The sequence below is a fragment of the Schistocerca serialis genome, chromosome 1 (assembly GCF_023864345.2).
Source record: "Schistocerca serialis cubense isolate TAMUIC-IGC-003099 chromosome 1, iqSchSeri2.2, whole genome shotgun sequence".
Taxonomy (NCBI): Eukaryota; Metazoa; Arthropoda; class Insecta; order Orthoptera; family Acrididae; genus Schistocerca; species Schistocerca serialis.
In genome coordinates, this window is record NC_064638.1 from 770,389,204 (window position 1) to 770,397,948 (window position 8,745).

Sequence of the window (8,745 nt, forward strand, 5' to 3'; positions counted from 1 at the left end):
AACAAGAAATAAGTAAGGGTTGGAGAAAACAAAACCTGAACACACATTCCGTAGTCGAACGCTTTTACCGCCAGAATAACACTATTCGTGTATTCATAACATCCGTGGTGCAGCCAAAATACATGAACAAATATTTCCCATTAAAGTGTGGTTGGCATTTGCTTGTATGTTATTCGATTTTGTTGCTGTAATACCGATATCACTGGGCAATACCAACGGGCGGACGACAACGAATTTCAATCTGTAGATGTTGGTATACACTTGTGTTTTGTAAACAGAGCGGAGGAAACACTATTTAAACTAACAAACAGTGATTTTAGTTATTAATTGAAGCACGTAGAAAATCTTTAACGATTTAAGTAATCTGGCGAAGCGAGTAAATGTCATAAGATACACTACAATCCGTACTTTTAGGTCGACGACATTAAGGAAAATAATGCGGAATTTATATGGGGCGTGTTTGTATTTTTTACTCCACTGTTCAGCAGTTTGGAAATGCCACTGTATTGAATTCGGTTGATGGTATGTTCAAATTACGCAACTAATAGCAATACCATTTGTTGCCTGGTATCGTATAGATTTGCTCCCTCTTTTGCTATGGTATGGATATATTATTGTTACTACTACTACTATCACTACTTATCCAATAGATGAAAAGAAACCTAAGTATGTACGTGATCCTGGAAATGAGATCATTGTCTTACTATGTACAGTAGGGGAGCAGTATGTGTTATAATTTATAGTCATGTTCTCTTGTGTGGGGCTGCTGAAATGATGCTATACTGTTTATAAATTTATAGATTTGTTCCATGCAAGCAGGTTCAGTGCTGTTTGTACTGAGTAGGTCACTTTGAATGGATGACCAAAGGGTCATTCCATATCAAATCACCCAATAAAAAATAAATTTTACACCCACCTCCTTAGATTTTCATGAAATTTGGCTCAAATGGTTCTAAAACCATCCTGACAACACCTGCAAATTTTTTTTGCTGTATCTCTTATAGTTTTTTAAAATAAATTTTTAAAGTTATTATGTTTTGCGTTTTCCAAACCTTCGGAAATGGTAAATTTAATTTGTATTCAAAACTTTAAAATTGCTCATCTTAAAAATTCTTTTAGATAACATTATGAGTTTTTGCAGCAAGTTTATTTATTATACATATTTGAAGATAAAAATGATACTATTAAAATATATTAATATTTTCTATGTTTTTTTTTTAACGGATGTTTTGTTTTATAAGAATTGCAATATCTAGAGTCTCAGACGTGATAGAATGCTCAAATTTGTTTTAATTTACTCTTAAACATATAGGCTACTTGATAAAACAAAAATAATGATGGCTTTTTTAACATGTTTATTAATTATAGTAGATTACATTAGAATTATGTACAAAGATAGTGTACTTACGACACTTATGTATAACCCAACTGATTGCTTGAAACATTGAATTTTTTGAGTAATTTTGTCTTTTTAATTAAACATTAATGCTGATTCAAACTGTTTTTCCACTTCATCCAAGAGCTTTCAGTTCTTTTGATACAGTCTTTTTTGAAGTAATACATTCTTGCAGTGTCGCTTGATTGAGGTGCATCTACTACACAGACTATGTGCTCCAAAGGCACTATACAAGAATCTTCTCTTTTAGGCCAATAAAATGATGCAGCTGGTCCTGAAGGATGTAGAAATAGAATTTCTGCATCTTCTTCATCATTGAATATTGTTTTTACCAGTCCAAAGTACCAGTTACCATCATAATAGCTATTTATGGATGGTTCAACATGAACCCAATCAGAAGAAGAATGGAAAGAAAAGACTAAGGAGGGTTTTGCACTATCTGTAGTCCTTCTAATTTCAAGGTTGTTTGTTGGAAGTGGTTTGAAGTTATGAAAACTTCTTGTTCCAGGAATCTTTAGGGTTGCTGAAAAACGGTTTTCCAGTTTTAACCGTAGCAAATCAGCTTCTTTTTTGTCAATAAAGTGAAAATGATTGTTTTCAATATTTTTTTCACAAAACTTGTACACATCGATTGCTGTCATTATTTGTTCTTCGTCTGAAAGCTGTAGACTGGCTTTCGCTAAAATTCTTTTAATAGTTCCTCCTAGGCCATCACAAATTGACTTCCCATGACTTGTTGCAAAAAAAGAGTGTTGGGCATTCAAATTAAAGTCTCTCAAGTGTTCAGTCAAATTTTTGAAACTGTTTCTATTTTTGTACTGCCCAGAACAACCATCTGTAAAGTAGTGAACTGAGTCAATGTCAGTATGATGTAATGACAGCCACTTTGTAATTTCTTTTTGTACAAAGTTAACAAAACCAGTGTCATGTTCTTGGTCATCACTAATAAAACAGTGGTTGGAAACAAAAATATTGTTTTCCTCATTTCTTAGAAAAACTCCAACTGGGTGTAGATTACAACCACGTCTATTCCAGTGGTAACTTTGGATCTCATTTTGTATAACAAAGGAATAATTTTCACTGAAATCCATCACAATAATTGCTGTTTTGGGTGGTGGGTCTTCTTTCAATCTTTTAAAGGCTGCTGATTGGGATTTTGCTATAAACGAGTGCGGGGTGAGCTTTTCCAATGACCTAACCAATAAAGAAATGTAGTCTTCAACACTGATAGACTGTTTGATCATTTCTGCCCTGTCTGTGTTAATCCACTGACTGATTACAATTTCTTCTTCTAAATCATAAACTTCACTTAGTTTTTCAGTTAAGTACTCAGTTAGTGCAGTATTTGCAGGACGGCTTTCGCAATGATGTAGCCTGCAGTTTTGATTTTCCGTGTTGCACACAAGCATCTTAATTAGATCTTTATAAGATTCTTCAATTTTTACAGCATCCAGTTTAATGTTCTGGTTGATACTGCATACACATACAGTGTGTGTGCCTGCAGCACCAGCAAGGATACACCATTTAGGTCTCAAGAAACAAAATTTTGAAAATCCTACTTCTACCTTGGGATTCTCCCATTTGAAAGAATAATAGAGTTCTCTCAAGTTACACAAAATGAGTCTTTTTTGCACGTACACATTTTTTTGAACACTTACTTTGTCTTTTCCAGGTAGCACTCTGGAACTTTCATCCTTTTCATAAAAATCTGTTACAAGTCTTACTGTATTTTCAGAGAGAGTTTTACCTTTTTTTGGACCAGGAGTTTCCAAAATACCCTTTTCAGATTTTAGCTTTCTAGCTTGTTGCACCATGTACTCACTTACATTAAATTCTTTCATCACTTTATTTCGACTCCAAGAATCTGGAGCCAAGGTCAGAATCTGGATTTTTCTAGACCTCCCAACAGATGAAATCTTCTCTTTCATAAGAGAAATCATTACATCAAAATCCTTTGCTTTCTCAACCACACTTGTATCTTCTTCGTCATCATCAGAACTTGGTGCATCATATTTTAATGCTTTTTAAACCGCCTTTTTTTGCAGTCTTTTCAATACTGCTAACCTTCCTTTTAAAATAAGACCCTTTATTTTGTTCTGATAAGCCATGAAGCTTTATCGGTGTTAAACCTAAATAATCAAGAGCAATGTTTGTTTGTACGAGGGATTCATTTCTGGATTCCAATGATTCTAATTCAACCATGACTTCATCATCTGTTTCACTTTCATTGACTTCAACTCTTAATTTTTCCTCACAAAAGTTATGGCATGTTGAGCAAAGCTTTTGTCCAGATTTTATGCTACTATTTTTTGTCAGTAATTGTTTAAAAAGATCCAAGCCTACACTTCTCAACGATTTTTTGATGGGCTTTTTGTGTTTTTTAAAAAGTAGTAGCTGTGGTGTGAACATATATTCTTAAATTCACACAGATTAATTCCAGATCGTAAGTGGATCAAATCTTTTTCTTTCTCACTCAATTCAGATACCGGTTGTAACTTTTTTGAAGGTGTGTAGGTTGTTTGGAAACAGTCAGATTTTTTAAATAACTCTACGCTACAGGTTTGAATATCTGACATACTGATTTCACTTTTGGTCTGATTACTGTTCTGGTTACTTTTATAGGATATTGGAAAAGAATGTCTGTAAACTAAGTAACAGTACTTACTGAAAGTTCGAATAAACTTAATAAAATACTATCTAAGCACTATTTAACACTGTAATAATTTTTTTACTTCAAAACACAGGAGTAACAAAACAAAATCCATTCATACATTGTTACTCCAAGAAGACAAAAACTTATTTTCGGTGTCTAAGTCACTTGGTACTTTTTATTTTTAAAATCTAATTAATATTACTTTAAAAATTAGATAACTATTAAACAGGTTAAAAAGCCAACATAAGTTTTCTTTTATCTAATAGCCTATACAATTAAGAGTATTTTAAAACAAATTTGATCTTTCTACCAGGTCTGACTCTAGATATTGCAGTTATACTTTCTCTCCAGTTTGATTCAGTACATCTTGGTTAGTTATCTGCTCATCTAAACATCTGCATTCTCCTATTGCACCATGTTTCAAAATCTCTTCTTTTCTTTTGTGTGCTTCATATTTTCCATGTTTCACTTCCACACATGGCTACATTCCAGGCAAAATACCTTCAAAAATGATTTCACAACATTTAAATTTATATTAGATATTAACATGTTTCTCTTTTCCAGGAAAACTTTTCATGTCATGATGAGTATATCTTCTATACTCTCCCTACTTCTGCCATTGTCAGCTGTTTTGTTACCCAAATAGTAAACTTCAGCTACTGCTTTCAAGAATCTTATTCCATAACCAGACTCCTTCAGGATTGCCTTTTACCGAGCGAGGTAACACAGTGATTAGCGTACTGAACTTGCATTTGGTAGGATGACAGTTCAAACCCATGTCCGGCCATCCTGATTTAGGTATTCCATAAATTTCGTAAACCATTTAAGGCAAATACTGGGATGATAATTTTGAAAGACCAGGGCTGACTTCCTTCTCCATCCTTCTCTAATCTGAGCTTATGCTCCATCTGCGATGACCTTGACATGATGTTCAACACTAATCTCCTCCCCCTACATCGCTCTTGTTTTACTTTTAATGATAATCATCTTATAATCTCTTTTCAAGACCATATCCTTCCCATTAACTGATCTCCCAGGCCCTCTTCCATGTCTGTGAGAATTACAATGTCATTGGCAAATTTACCTAATTCCTTCCAATGTGGTTAGTACTAAAATATGAGCTGAACATTATTTAATTACTTATTCATTGTATACGTAAGAAAAGGTACTGGACACAAAAAAGCGTAGAAAGAAGGTACAAACAAACAGTATTATGAGTTATTTAGTACATCAGTTCTACTTTTGAATAGTTTTCAGATTCTTTAAGAGTATAAAGAGCTTTCTATTTCAGCAACTTTTAGGTCTTATTTTTCAAAATATTAAGAGAGGCAGCATGTGCCTCCTTAGCTAATTCGTTGAAAAGCTTTATTCCTACATATGCGTGATGTGTTTTTGTAAGTCAGGTTTTAGGTATATCTATCTTTAAGGCTTGACAAATATGATTATGAATGAACTGCCTGAGGTTGTAACTGGTAAGGTTTTCTGTTATGTACAATAGGTAGCTAAATATAAAAAGAGACGGGACTGTCATTATCTTTAATTCTTTGAAATAAGGCCTACACGATCTGTTATTTTTGGTAATCCCAGAGATGCTCCTATTGCTATGTTTCTGCCTAATAAATTTTTTTCTGGCTGCTGGAGAATTACCCCATAGAAGAATGCCGTAGCTTGTATGGCAATGGGAGAAGCTGTTATAGGTGTTAGTCAGCAGTTTCCCAGAAAGAGAGGTGCATAATTTTTTCAGCAGAGAGGTAAATCATGAAAGCTTTTGTGATTTATAGTCTGTGACTGCCTACTGTCCATACTCTTCAGTCTGATTTCTGTACCAATTATAGATAACCATTTGCTCCCTGTATTTTATCCTGAGACCCCAGACTGGCATAGGGTTTATTCTAATCCTGACTGTTGAAATCTTTCTCTAAATTTACTAATGCTTTAAATGTAGATAAGCGTTTCTTCATCATATTTTCTGTGGTATGTCATAGTTTTAGAGTTGCCTTTTGTATTGTTTCATTTCTCCAGAACCCAAATTGTTCATCCTTGAGGCTGGATTCTACTAGTCTCCATTCTTCTGAATGTCTGAGTACTTTGTGTCAGTCTTTTGCAACTATGACTTATTAAACTTACTGTTCAGTAATATTCACACTTATCAGTGACTACTTCTTATTGAATTGAAATTATTACATCCTTCTTGAAGTCTGAAGGTCTTTCGTCAGACTTATATATCTTACACGCTAGGCAGAATAGTTTTGTCATGATATGTTCTCCTAAGGATATGAATAATTCTGAGGATAATACCATCTACTCGGGTATCTTGTATAGAGTTAGATCCTTCAGTGCTCAGTCATTTGTTTCTCATAGGATCCTAACACCCATCGCATTGTCAAGTGCACTTATGGTGTCGGCAGCCTATGCTTTGCATGATGAGGTTGGCAATTCGTTGACATTTGTCATAGCCAGTGGGGATACAGTATACAGTAGCCAATGAGAATTGTTGAATCTAATGGTTTCCTTTGGTAGAAGATATAAATTGATTACGTTTGTTTTCGAGGTGTAGAGTGTTAGTGTGAATTTTAAGGTCCATTACTGATTTTCATATTTCCTTGGTGATTGACAAAAACTAGTTGTGCTGACAGATTGACCTGTAGCATAGTCCGAGACTTGGGTTAGTTTGAAATGTGACTCTTTGGTTATGAGTTGGCAAAGCCAATGAATGTGAATGGAAAGAAACTAGCTGTGTGCATAGACTTACCTACAGTGTAGCCAGAAGCATAGATTGGTTATAATGTGTTTGTTTGCTTTTAGTTGGTGAAGCCAATGAATCTCAGCACAAGAATGCAGCTGCCATAATGTATTGATGTATAACATAGCCCAAGATATACATTTTGTCATTGTAATAGCCTCTTTGTGTTTCTTGTTTCCAATTTTGATGAAAATTTTGACAGTGTTCTTAAATCCTAACTGAATAGAACAAAATATCAGCTAACTTTATTTATGAAAATAAGAAATTATGAATGAAAATATTATTGACTAGCTACGTCTACCTCCCCCCCCCCCCCCCATGAACCATGGACCTTGCCGTTGGTGGGGAGGCTTGCGTGCCTCAGCGATACAGATAGCCGTACCGTAGGTGCAACCACAATGGAGGGGTATCTGTTGAGAGGCCAGACAAACGTGTGGTTCCTGAATAGGGGCAGCAGCCTTTTCAGTAGTTGCAAGGGCAACAGTCTGGATGATTGACTGATGTGGCCTTGTAACAATAACCAAAACGGCCTTGCTGTGCTGGTACTGCGAACGGCTGAAAGCAAGGGGAAACTACAGCCGTAATTTTTCCCGAGGGCATGCAGCTTTCCTGTATGATTAAATGATGATGGCGTCCTCTTGGGTAAAATATTCCGGAGGTAAAATAGTCTCCCATTCGGATCTCCGGGCGGGGACTACTCAAGAGGATGTCGTTATCAGGAGAAAGAAAACTGGCGTTCTACGGATCGGAGCGTGGAATGTCAGATCCCTTAATCGGGCAGGTAGGTTAGAAAATTTAAAAAGGGAAATGGATAGGTTGGAGTTAGATATAGTGGGAATTAGTGAAGTTTGGTGGCAGGAGGATCAAGACTTCTGGTCAGGTGACTACAGGGCTATAAACACAAAATCAAATAGGGGTAATGCAGGAGTAGGTTTAATAATGAATAGGAAAATAGGAATGCGGGTAAGCTACTACAAACAGCATAGTGAACGCATTATTGTGGCCAAGATAGATACGAAGCCCACACCTACTACAGTAGTACAAGTTTATACGCCAACTAGCTCTGCAGATGACGAAGAAATTGAAGAAATGTATGATAAGATAAAAGAAATTATTCAGATAGTGAAGGGAGACGAAAATTTAATAGTCATGGGTGACTGGAATTCGAGTGTAGGAAAAGGGAGAGAAGGAAACATAGTAGGTGAATATGGATTGGGGCTAAGAAATGAACGAGGAAGCCGCCTGGTAGAATTTTGCACAGAGCACAACATAATCATAGCTAACACTTGGTTTAAGAATCATGAAAGAAGGTTGTATACATGGAAGAACCCTGGAGATACTAAAAGGTATCAGATAGATTATATAATGATAAGACAGAGATTTAGGAACCAGGTTTTAAATTGTAAGACATTTCCAGGGGCAGATGTGGACTCTGACCACAATCTATTGGTTATGACCTGTAGATTAAAACTGAAGAAACTGCAAAAAGGTGGGAATTTAAAGAGATGGGACCTGGATAAACTGAAAGAACCAGAGGTTGTACAGAGTTTCAGGGAGAGCATAAGGGAACAATTGACAGGAATGGGGGAAAGAAATACAGTAGAAGAAGAATGGGTAGCTTTGAGGGATGAAGTAGCAAAGGCAGCAGAGGATCAAGTAGGTAAAAAGACGAGGGCTAGTAGAAATCCTTGGGTGACAGAAGAGATATTGAATTTAATTGATGAAAGGAGAAAATATAAAAATGCAGTAAATGAAGCAGGCAAAAAGGAATACAAACGTCTCAAAAATGAGATCGACAGGAAGTGCAAAATGGCTAAGCAGGGATGGCTAGAGGACAAATGTAAGGATGTAGAGGCCTATCTCACTAGGGGTAAGATAGATACTGCCTACAGGAAAATTAAAGAGACCTTTGGAGATAAGAGAACGACTTGTATGAATATCAAGAGCTCAGAT

The 8,745-nt window shown here is 35.7% G+C and overlaps 1 protein-coding gene across 1 annotated transcript in view; it reads left to right on the forward strand.

Annotated features, from left to right (window-relative positions):
- The first annotated feature begins 269 nt into the window (after positions 1-269).
- The window catches only part of LOC126482971 (protein suppressor of hairy wing-like), a 53,685-nt gene continuing 45,209 nt past the window's right edge, over positions 270-8,745 (forward strand). Inside the window, exon 1 of the mRNA XM_050106579.1 lies at positions 270-522. The gene's annotated coding sequence lies outside the window, so the exon portion shown is untranslated. The remainder of the gene's footprint in view (positions 523-8,745) is intronic.